The sequence below is a fragment of the Phasianus colchicus genome, chromosome 9 (assembly GCF_987193195.1).
Source record: "Phasianus colchicus chromosome 9, bPhaCol1.hap1.1, whole genome shotgun sequence".
Taxonomy (NCBI): Eukaryota; Metazoa; Chordata; class Aves; order Galliformes; family Phasianidae; genus Phasianus; species Phasianus colchicus.
The window spans coordinates 2545437-2558075 of NC_143444.1; positions in this window are offsets into that span (position 1 = coordinate 2545437).

Sequence of the window (12639 nt, forward strand, 5' to 3'; positions counted from 1 at the left end):
TCCTCAGCTTTTCTTCCTCCTTTTTCTATACTGCCTCCTTCTCTTTTTGCCCCATCCTTGCTATTTTTTCCCTCTACACATGTGGATACTCAGCATTTACGTTGATACTTTGCTTCTCATCTGTGTTTTGTCGTAGTAGAAAGAAACCCATCACATAAAAGTCTGCGTTTTTCTTAGCTTCCACACCACAAAACCTGCTCCCCACAGAGGTCTCTGGGCACCAGGACAATATAAATAGCAATAACTAGTGGAGCAGCGCAGGCACAAAAAAAGATGGGAGAGCTACATGGTGCAACAGTTTGGGGATGCATACAGGCATTAACAGGAGGCCGTCAAGGTATTTCTCCTGAGCTGCAGAAGCTTTTACTGCTTCAGTCTTCTCTTGGCTTCCAGGAGTTACTCAATTAACACATGGGCAGAGCTGGGGCTATTTCAATATGGAAACAACCTGCGCATGAGTTTAATGAGCCATAGCCGCGGATAGAAGTAGGAGCATTGGCCAGGTTTTTGCAAGGCCTGTTCCGCTGCCACTAGCCAATGAACAACTTACAGATGCTAAAGTGCTTTTCATATAGCAGTGTCTATCAACCTACATCTGCTGGCAGTACCTGACAAACAAGCTCACAAAGCAATGCCCTTTCCTGTAACTTCCTTACCAAATGTCCCTACCTGAAAAGAGGGATTTCTGGGTTTTCTCTGGCATCTGCGTTGATGCATACTGACACCAATGCCAAGAGCAATTGTGGCACTTCAGGAGGCAGTGAGCTGAGGGGTGACATCGGGCTGTGATGACAAGTGTCTTCCGAGTTTCTGAGGATTTTGCGCCTGCAGAGAGCTCCAGTGGGAGGAGAGGGCAGTGAGGAGCAGTAGGGTGCAATGTGAACAAGGTCTGGCGGCAATTCCACACCCAGCTGGGAGCCACTGCCTTCTCCAGGACCTTGGAATAACTGCCAAACAGTTCTCCCCAGCAGCTCTGTGGTAGCACACTGGCACTTGAGGTTAGGCCCACTGCTACAAGGCTTCAGCAGGTTTCACTTCTAGTGTCCCATGCTACATGTCTGAGGAGATGTGCACAGGAGATGCCACAAGTTTTCTTACAGCTTGGATTGGCTGGGATGATCCTCTTGCACATTGTGATGCTGCTGTGATCTATGACTGCAGCCTCTCACTGCTGTCACTGTAAAATTGCAGATGCTCTATGGTGGCAGCCCCAGGGATCATAGCACCCCATAGATGGGTATTTTTAGGTTTGTATTCAAACAAGCATTGTCAGACTGGCTTCATGGTGACTGGAGTTGGTTCCAAAATGGGCCCGGCCACTGGACACTTCAGTGCCTGGTGCTGTGTATGTGCTGTGTATGGCTAAAATGGGTTTGGTATAAACAGCTGGCTGGTCAGTTGCTGTATAGTTCATAAGTCTATGTAAGAAAGGATGTCACAGAATCACAGAATCACAGAATCACAGAATCGTAGGGGTTGGAAGGGACCTCCAGAGATCATCGAGTCCAACCCCCCTGCCAAAGCAGGATCCCTACACCAGGTCGCACAGGTAGGCGTCCAGGCGGGTCTTGAATATCTCCAGAGAAGGAGACTCCACCACCTCCCTGGGCAGCCTGTCATAGAAGTCTAGAACAAACAAACACATGTTTTTTCTTCCTTGTCAATTTGAACACACTTATTTTGCTTCCCAGAGACACTTTTACTCTTGCATATCTTTTTGTGCTTGGCAATGACTGTATTTTGTATGTTTAGTGAACTTTTTCTATATACCAATTCACTTGAAGACAATATAAAATATCTCCAACCTTTCCTTATGCTTCCATCCCCAAGACAACTTACACATCCTGTTTTATACATCTTTTTCTATGGTAATGTAAGGGCCACCATTCAGGTAGTGCAATGTGATTTTGTCCAGAGCACTTCTTTTTGGCACCTGTTGGGCCTGGGAGTATGCTGTCCTCTCCTGGCATGCTGTGTCTCAGTCAGCTGTCCCTAATAACAGTATTTCAGGCTTTTTTTGCATGGCATTCATAGTCTCTTTTTTGTAAAAAATCCCCCTGACAGCTTAAAAGACTGGCATGAGCAATGTGTATATCTCTGGACTTGGATCTTCAGCACTTCTGTTCACACTGCAACTCCTCATAGGAGAGGGGTGAGCCTGGCATGTTTCCTGCTCCCTTCCACTCTTGGAGCCAAGAAAGGGAGAGGAAAGCTGAGGTAAACCAGTGGATCCAGGAGGCCTCCTAAATAGGGCAGCTCCCTTTTGGACAGAAAAAAATCCAGGTGCTTGTAGTATTTATTGATGGTAAATAGGGGCCATCATGAAATGCAAGTCTGGGGTAAAAGCATTGCTTGTCTACTTGCCTACTGTCTTCTGAATCCAGTCAACAACTAAAGGTGTTATATTTTGGGGAGGGAGAGATTGTGAGATGTTCATCAACAACCAGCAGCAATCTGGAGCATTTCACTAAGAGACAACTGATCAGCATGACATTATTTTTTAATTGCAATGTTTCGTTAATTTTACAATCCCTGTTTAAGCATTCATGCTTAAATGGGTGACTCTACAGTGTGCTTTTCAAGGAAACCTTCTTTTGGAGAAAACAATTATTTTTTTAAAGTGCTAGGCCCATTATGAGGTGAGAAACATTTGCACAGATTACTGCTGGACAGTAAAAGGTTTGTCATCCTACAAAAATCTTTTCTTGTTTTATGGTGAATGGAAAAGAAAATTTGAAGTTGTATTTCTTTTTAAATGAGAAACCAAGGAAGTGATCAGTGGGGAAAGAGTGATCCTGTAGTAGGTGACTAATATTGGTGACTAATGCCTTTATCAGTAAGATGAAAGCGTTGCAAAAGCTTATCCTGAGCACTTGCCTGAGAGCATCCATAGAGAGGTAAACAGAGTAAACCTCTATGTGATCTATCAAATAGAGTGGAGGGGGAAGAGTTCAGCTGTGTTTTGATCAGAGTTTCCTTGCTAGACCCAAGAAATACTTCCCAAGGACAGCTTAGTTGAGATTGGCTCAATTCCATAAAAATATAACTTTCCAACAAAGGACGAAATTGTCTGAAAATTTCCATCCAGAAACATTTCCTCTCTTTCCAGAATCCAAAGAGTTGAAAACAACCTTTTATTTTCTAAGGAGGGTGTCTCCAAGTACTGAATGAATGTGGCTCCACATGTTCACTTCTTACTCATTATGACTAGACTCAACACAATATTATTAAGCAAAATAAACTTCTCATTAAAGATGGTTTTGTATGAGATCAGGAAAAGGCCAGGAAAAGTTTGAAAAGAATTACAAGTGAATTTCCGTTGCATGGGCAGTGGCCCACCTTGTCTGAAAACAACAGCTTGATTATCATCTGCAAACAGTGCTTTTTCATTTATTGTTGATGACAGGGTGAGGGATTAAAACTTGGCTCGTGATATAAGTATTTATAAGTAGATTGGAAAAATGTTAAGAAAAATAATGGAGGGTTAAATACAACTTTTCTTACCTAAGTAAGTGTTATGATCAACCAGGGGAAACTTAGCACTCCCTGTTCACAGTATTTTTTTCCCATTATGGAAATCGGTTATAATAAACAAATAATACATCCATTTCATTGACTTCTTTACCTCTCCTACAAAGGCAGGCTGAGGGAGCTGGGCTCGTTCATCCTGGAGAAGAAAAGGCTGTGAGGAGACCTCATTGCAGCCTTCCATTATTTAAAAGGGGATTGTAAAAAGGAGAGGAATCAACTTTTTACTTGGGTAGTCAGTGACAGGACAAGGGGGAATGGTTTTAAGCTGAAGGAGGAAAGGTTTAGATTGGATGTCAGGGGGAAGTTCTTTACAAAGAGAGTGGTGAGGTGCTGGAACAGCTGCCCAGAGAGGCTGCGGATGCCCCGTCCATCCCTGGAGGTGTTCAAGGCCAGGTTGGATGGGGCCCTGGGCAGCCTGGTCTGGTATTAAATGGAAAGGTTGGTGGCCCTGCATGTGGCAGGGGGGTTGGAGACTCATCATCCTTGTGGTCCCTTTCAAGCCTGGCCATTCTGTGATTTTGTGATTCTAGGACTCTATGATTCTATAATTTTATATCAGTGTAGAGTAAAGGTAAAGCTGTATATTGCTTTGGCAATCTTAATAGGTTTGTATTTCTTTTAAACATTAACTTTATATCATTCATTACAACAGTCATATTTTATTCCAAATTAAAATTGTTCTTTTTCATACACACACACACACACACACACATATATATATATATATATATGCACTATAGTCAGGTGTAAAAGTAAACAAGAAGACATAAATAAATCTTATGCTGCTTTGGATTATTTTAAATTATGACAAGAAAAACTTGAAGATATTTGTTATAACTTTTACAATTAGATTCAGTACTACACGCCAGTTTTTACCTCAGAAGGCAATAAATGGGAAGCAGTTAAGCTGGCTTTGCATCTGATACGTATATATGTGGTTGTTTTGTTGTTTTTTTTTTTTGCCAGGACTGTTAATAGCACCAAATATAGCTTAAAAATTAGACAGGGCTTCTTCCCACCACTTGTGCTGCCCCTAGTGCTTTGTGTGCTGTTGTGTTGCCCATACATGAATGCTCCTGCCTGTGGGAAAATGTTGGTATCACTCAAGTGCGTACATGCACATGCACACGTACGTGTGACCTTGGGTAATGTCTGCTGAGGAGCTCTGGTTCAATGGACACAGAGGTGAGGCTCACCAGCCTGTAGTTCCCTGGGTCCTCCTTCCTCTCCTTGTAAATGGGAGTGATGTTTCCTTTTTTCCAGTCCCAGGGACTTTGCTGACAGCCTTGACTTTTCAAATATGACGGAGAGTGGCTGAGCAGCCATATCAGCCAGCTCCTTTAGGACTTTGGGATGCATATCATCTGGCTCCATAGACTTGTATACATTCAGCCTCATGAGGAGGTCTCAAACTTTCTCTGCCCTTACAGTGGGGAGGGATATGCTCCCCCAGGTCCCACCTAGGAGCCCAGGGATACAAGTTTCAGAGATGTTAGAAATACAAGAACCCTGGCTGTCAGTGAAGACCGAGGCAAAACACATTTAATGCCTCAGCCTTCTCCATATCTGTCAAAGCCAATTCTCCTTTCTCATTTTCCAAAGGAGGTACGCTCTCTTAGGCCTGCCTCTTCTGGCCAATGTACCTTTAGAATCCCTTCTTGTCATATTTAACATGAGCTAGATTTAAACTGTTAGAAACTGGCTGAATAAAATAAGCTAGAATAGAAAAACTTCAGAGAAAATAATTTATGCAGTTCAATTTTCAAGTAGATGCACTTTTTACTATTTCTTATCACCTTAGAATCTGTGCCCTCAGGCTTATGAGAAACAGGGAGTGTAGTGAGGAAATCAAGAGGGGGTTTTGTGAAGGAACCAAAAGCTTACATTTAATTATTAAATTCTTTAATATTTGACACCAACAATGAAGTAAGGAGAACTTGACCTTATGTGAGAAGAATCAAGCATGGCTATGAACTTGAAGGTGGGGCTGGTTTTATGCAAGTCATGCATATCTAGACTAGTCTAAAATCTGATGACGGATTGCTCTTTCAAAGCCTTATTAAGATGGGTGCATTTATGGCCATTTAACAGTATGGAATCTTATTCATAATCCCCCATTCTTCCTACCCATTCATGGATTGAATCATAAGTAATGTAACTTATTTTCTGAAGGAAGGGACTTCCTGTGGAAATGCAGCTTGGGGCAAATAAATAAATAAATATATTAGACACAAGAAAATTTACATCTTCTGGATTTCGGTTCTTCCAGTACATTTTGTTATTATAGAGAATGAGCAAGCAGCTTTTATATCTAAGGAAGATAGTATATCCTTTCTGTCAAAATCAAATCTTTTTTCAAACCAACCATTATGAAAATGCTGAAGCAAATAATCGGTCAGTCTGCCTTCTGGCTCTTGCTCAGTAAGGGGACGACAAGGGGTTAAAGATCTGGGGTATGGGCTACTCTTGTAGTATCTTTCTATGATTGAAAGCGGAAGTGTCAGAAATGTCATGGGAACATTTAATAGGAAGCTTCTTCCCTGTTCATTTTTTGCAAAGTCACAGATGCAAAAAAGCTCTTGTGCTTTTCAAAATTAATTTCTAAATCTGATACTAAGTTACTAGAAGAATTTTTCAAGTTGTTTCACAGTACTGAGAGCCTCAGAGTGCTGCTTTACATTTAATAACAGCTATTGATTTTTTCTGTCCCCTTACAAATAGCTTGTAAGTCTAACAATGGCTTTGAACCTGTCTACCACTGCATCCTTCTGAATATGGAGATTGGAAGTACTGCTAAAGGAGCTGCTCCTTGCTCCTCAGAAAGGGCATAAATTTGCAGGTGTTGTTTTCAGCAGAACAATGTAATTTAAAGCATGTGCAACTTCTACATTGTCAGTTTTTATTACAATAGCTGGTGGAATTGTAGAATCGACTGTTGAATAAGCAAGTATTTGAGAAGAATGTGGTTAATATTCTCTATTTGCAAAAAAGGCTGAAAGAGAGTTCTGAGAAATATTTGCAACCAAGTATGACTGAGAAAGAGATTTTAAAGAGGAAATCATCTTTCCCCAAAAAGAGGAATCTGTGAGATTTTAATTCTCTATTCACAAAGCCATCTTTTGAGAAATTCATGACTTCACTTTGTATTTTGCTACAGTTTAGTATGAAACATTATTGATCTTGGCTCACTGGTAAGCCACTGTTTGCTCTTATTTTTTTCCAGTATCTTGTTTGTGGTCATGTTTTGGTTTGAAAAGCCTTACATATTTGGTACCTACTTACCTTGTGACATAGAGCTCTAGCTGGCTCTCTGGCACAGCCCTGAATGATTGCTGTAAATTTCACTGTCAGTATATCTCTACAGACATTTTCAGAAGTGACAAAATATTGCAGAAGATGAAATCCTAGGATCTGTTATGGCAGAATCAGTTTTTGAAGGCTCATCTTTAGTTAAAAGTTTTAGCATTAGCTTTGGAGTTATGGGAGGTACTAACTTGGCACTCATGGGGGGCTTTCATGTGCTTCATAGATTTTCCTCAAAAAGAGAAAAAAATCCTTTCTCTTATTTTAAATTGTGGAAGAACTATTTGAAACTTCAGTACAGTGTTTTATCCATTCCCCCACTTGTCTTGCATCTGTGTGAAAAGCAGACATAGTGATTGTGTCTGGCAGAGGGATGATATTTAGTGCCCTGAACTTTCCAGGCCTGGGGAGATGAGGTGGAGACCAGGCCAGCGCTTGCCAGCCAACGTGGGATGAAGCTGGTGCTTCCCCTGCAACTCATGAAAAGGAGAAATGGCTAAAAACAGTCACAAATGTCTGAAGGAGGAAATGCAGATTAAAACACAGATGTGCATAAAATTTGTTACCACTGATTTTCCTGTTTTGCTGGAATTCTTTGCAGGAGATGTACTTATTGCCAGGACTTGCTAAGTTTGTTCTGGAGATTATTTCCAGAAGTGCTGGAAAATTTATTTTTTACATCGTATTTGACTTGGTCTAGGTAGTTGTAGGTGGTATAAATTACCATAATACTGGTGTGGAAAAACATTTGTGTTCCCCTCTATGTTATATGAATCAGATGGCCATTGACAAATGCAGCCTCACAGACTCTCACTTCATAAGGCTGCTGATTGCAAACTCGATTAGCAGGTTTCCAGCATATTTTTCCAGTGAGGTGAGCACTGAGAGATCTTGCAATCACTACAGCACTTCTGCACGCCTCCTGTGCTTCTTCTGCTTCAAGAAGAATCTACCCTAAGCAAATAACTTTTGTCTTGATGGTTGTTTACAGTATAACATATTTTTGAACTAAAACGGTTGGAGCATCTGCCAACAGTGTCTTCTAAAAGGGTACGTTGGAAATTGATATTCTCTTCCTCCATGCATGTCTTGTCCCCTGGGAGAAAACAAAAATCTTTCCCCTGGGGAGGCAGCACTTAGTCAGCCCTGACAGAGGGTAGGGCATGGCAGGGATACTGAAGAGGAATGATAATTGGAGTCCTTTATTGTGTTTCAAAATAATCACTATTTAGAAAAAAAATCAGTGTGTCAGAGTGCAACTCTGCGTGTCCCAACCAACTACTTTGGGAAGGCATGCAGGTTTGATGATATGGGGAATGAATTGCTCGGGAAGGCGCAGTCCTGGGATATACTCCAAAGGCAAAGGGACTTGTGAGTTTTTATCCAGTATAAGATGTAGGAAGTGAAAAAACAGCAGCTGAGTTTGAAGTGGTATGGTAGAGAGGCGGTTGATTCATTCTTGGTGTTGAATGGGAGATAGTTCCTATCTCCATTGTTGAGAACTGATGGTTGAGATGCAAAATCCTTCTGACTTGCCTAAGCACTGTCAGAATCTGGAAAGCTGTTATGAGAATGAAACTGCAAAGCCACAAAAGAAAATAATAATAAAGAAACACTAAACATGATACTGAAACCTCTCGAAAAGGCGTAAAGGTGAGATCTGCCATAGTACGTAGCAACCTCATTAACAGGCATTGCAGAAGTCCTGACTCTTGGTTACTCTGCAAATCCACAAGTAACTGCATTGGAGAAGTGGTGGCCTAGGTGGCCTACAAACATTTTTTTTCCTAATCTTCTCAGTCTCAGATATTGTGTGGGTCTGAAAGGGTAATTTGATGAACTTGACTGTAGATATAACAGGTAGAAAAGGATGTCCATTGTCCTCAGAGTCGTTTTGTGCACAACAAGGGTATAGAGACTTTCATTTCTCAGAGGTTAAACAAACTGCAGAACAAACTGCAGAAATTAGGGAAAATATCCTCACGCTCTGTTTCCTAATTTTGAAAGCAAACTGAGTTATCTCTTTCACTTCTGAATTACATTAAGATTGAAGTAATCTGCATTTCAAAATTCTCTGAAGATAACCCAACAACTGTGATGAAAACGAAGACAAAAAATTCACACTAAATACCTGTTGGTTATGGGATAATCTTTAAAGAGTATTTTGATCAGACTTGTTCTTCTGCGAGAGATAAAGTGCTTAACTAAATAATTTGAATACAATCATAAAATAAAACCTAAGGAGCTGACCTGTGGGCCTGCTTTTGAAAAACAGCTACTGCTGCTCTCTGCAGGCTCCTGCCCTTGGTTTCAGTGCTAGCACCTCCTCAGCGCAATGCTACGTGCTGCCCTGTCTCTGATTGAACACAGGAGAGCTCTGTCATGCTAGCAAGGGCTGGGATGGCCCAGTGCAGTTTCACCATATGCCTGTAGAGGCCCATTATTCTCCTACTTGCAATTGAATGAAATATTAATATCAGATTAGACTAAAGATTATAGAGAATATCTAAATGAATTTGCTGTACATTGATGCCAAGTTGTGTTTTGGATTAAGTTTTTTTTTATCTATAAAAGAACCTGCAACTTCATTGTCATGTTAAAAAGTCTGTTGTTTACTATAAAAATTGAGGTATAATTTCAAATATTGAAATACTTCCCCTAGAAAATAGTGAAAAGAATCTGATTTCATTGTTCTGTGAATAAAAATTTGCCATATATTCAATCAACTATTTGTCTGAAATTATATTCTTTTATTGGACACTGAGAAAATTCAATCAGTTTCTAATTTGGAAATGCATTTTTTTCTACTTTCACTGAAATTCTGTGTCATGAAATCTCAACCTTGACTTACATGGAACAGACTCTACTTTCCTGAGTCAGAGGAAATAATACCTTTTTAACAGCTCCTCTAAGATACGATCAGATCACCAATGTTACATCACAATCTTATGTAAGATTGTATTTCACAGCTGAACAACCCCAACAAAATTTTATTTTAATTATTACCTATGACTACCACTTAGCAACTATGCCATTATTAGTAAAGTAGGATTAAATAATATTGTCTAGGCAAGAGACTTTATAGCTGCAACTGAAAGGATACTGAGCTGTGTCAACTCCCAGGGTAAAGTTTTGAAGGTGCTCAAGAACGTATCTGGAACTGGCACTGCTGCCTGTAACCATGTTATATTGCTCTGACAGAGTTCACTGAAGCTTTTCAGGCATAAAATTGTACAGAACAACTGATGCCTGGCTGGGTTTTTATAGCAAAGTCTTGTCACTTCTTGGGTCATGTTCTCATCTATATCTGAAGACATGGCAGCATAAATTGATAAATATCCTGATTAGCGGTCATGCATTAGAGTGCTGTGTTGAAGCAGCAAGACATGCAGTATGGTTTGTTGATGAATACTTACAAAAATATTTTCTTTGGGTAGAACTTTTGTGCTATAGTGCAAAGCAAGACAAGGCAAGGTGCTGCTTGAAACATGATGCTCAGTGAGATGGACATAGCTTTCAACCAACTCTTCCTCTTGCTCACCTTTGTGGGGAAGAAAACAGTAAAAAGTTTCATGTGCTCTCATAGAAATGTCTACCACAAATGCAGTCATTTTACAGAAAATGAATGGGTGTTAAATTTCCTTGTCAGCAGGGCAGGTTTCAACAAGGATGCTTGCACACACCTATATCCACTACTGTGTAAAACGAGCTACACCTGGTTACCATTAAAAAATAGGGTGCCTTTTCCAAAAGATCTTCCTTTATTTTTTTGAGTATTTTCTTGCTGTCCTCATACAGAGGTATTAATATGTTGCTACTGAATTATGTAAAGAACTGAAGCACTTGGAAGCAGGGAGCTCCTACTTATGTGACACTGCATTTTCACAGTGTTTTCCTTGGAAGAGCTATTAATTAACAGGGGAGAAAAAAAAAAAAAAAAAAGGATGTAAGGATAAGAATTGGTTAGTAGATGTAATAAATACATTTTCAATTTTGGAAAACTTCTTAAGACTCTTTCCTTTTCATACACATTTTGAGTGGCTTTTTTTGTTGTTGGTGGTGTTTCTTTAAAAAACGTCCAAATTCTATTTATGTTTTTGTAACAAAACTAAGAAGCAAGGGGAAAAAGATACTTTTGAGAGATCTATTTCCTATTTTTTTGGAAGTGAACACATTTAATCATACCCAGTTTGGCAGACAGCAGAAAAAGCTACACCCCTGTGCAATTCTGATTAAATGAGTGAAGTTGTCTTTAAATAAAAAAAAATTCCAACATTTGCATTATATACTTGAATAGGATACAGACAATGGCCACAGATTTTAGTAGTCTAAAAGACTAGGTGTGAAAGTCAGAATGAGTTTCTGTGTATGTACCCTGCTATGGACCAGGTACTTGAGTGGTACGGAATAGTTTGAAAGTAGTTGTTTTGAACATTATTTGCATTCCTCCCCAAAATTAGGAATTCAGTGTTTTGCTTTTTGCCTGATGGCAAATACTTTCTTCATATGGCATGGCTTGCCCAGCACTGAGGAATCAGGAGGCAGGGAATCAATTTTTTATTCAGGTAGATAGTGATAAGACAAGGGAAAATGATTTCAAGCTCAAGGGGGAAGGTTTAGATTGGATATCAGGGGGAAGTTCTTCACACAGAGAGTGGTGAGGTGCTGGAACAGCTGCCCAGAGAGGTTGTGGGTTCTCCATCCCTGGAGGTGTTCAAGGCCAGATTTGATGGGGCCCTGGGCAGCCTGGTCTAATATTAGTTATGGAGGTTGGTGGCCCTGCCTGTGGCAGAGAGGCTGGATCCTTGGGGTTCCTTCCAACCCAAGCCATTCTGTGATTCTGTGATCAGCATTGGGCAAGCCCTCTCCTGATGGAAAACCAGTGAGACCTCACAAACTGTAATATTATCTTGTACTCGTTGTGTTCAGCTCTTGGCTTGGCCAGGCCACCTCCCATTGTTTGATTTCTATGTGGAGGTAAATAGCCTTACTGTGGCTGTAAGGGAATGCGGAGATTTTCGTTACAGTCTTTGGTTTTTCAGGTAGAAAAAAAAATCCCCTAAAGGAAAATTTTTGAATTCCTTGTCTCACCCCTTCCTGTTTCTCTTTCTTGACATCCGTGTTCAGGTACATTTCAATCTTGAACAGCACATGAGGAAAGTAGTGAATTTTTTGGTTGTGAAAGTCTGTTGTAGTCAATATTAATTAAAATAGCTGCACCAATCATATTACATCAAAGTGCAATATTATTTTAAAAGTGAAGCTTCTAGTTGAAGTAAGATGAGTACTCAGCTCTTGCCAAGGAGAGGTTTTCTCATTGTAATGTTTCTTGTGATGCTGCTATGTTTCTGCATTGTGTGGTTTCGGGTTTTTGCATGTCTTTTAGCAAAAATGTTAGGATTTTTCTACTCATCTCCTTTTCCGTATTTACTTTTCTACAGCCTTTCTGCCCAGCATATATCCTTACACCTTCCAAGACTTTTCCTTTCCAGTTCCCGGAAGGAAGCAGCATGTCTTTGCCAAAGTCTTTTCCAGCACTGTTCCCCAGTGTCACTCTATCTGTGGCAGTGCAAGGCACAGGAAACAATGTCCATCTCCCTGTCAGAAGCGGCTCCTATGTCTGTGCCTTCTCTCTTGTTCACACTCTTCCTACAGGTTGTTCAAACTACCTGGCTGATTTTTCTGTAGATTATGCTGAAAGCTGAAGGAGTACTTTCTAGCAAAGCTGGAACTGTTTCTGCTACAGATGTCTCTTGGAAGGTAGGTAATGTGTGTCAAGGTGTAAGGCAGTTGTCTTGGGAGAAT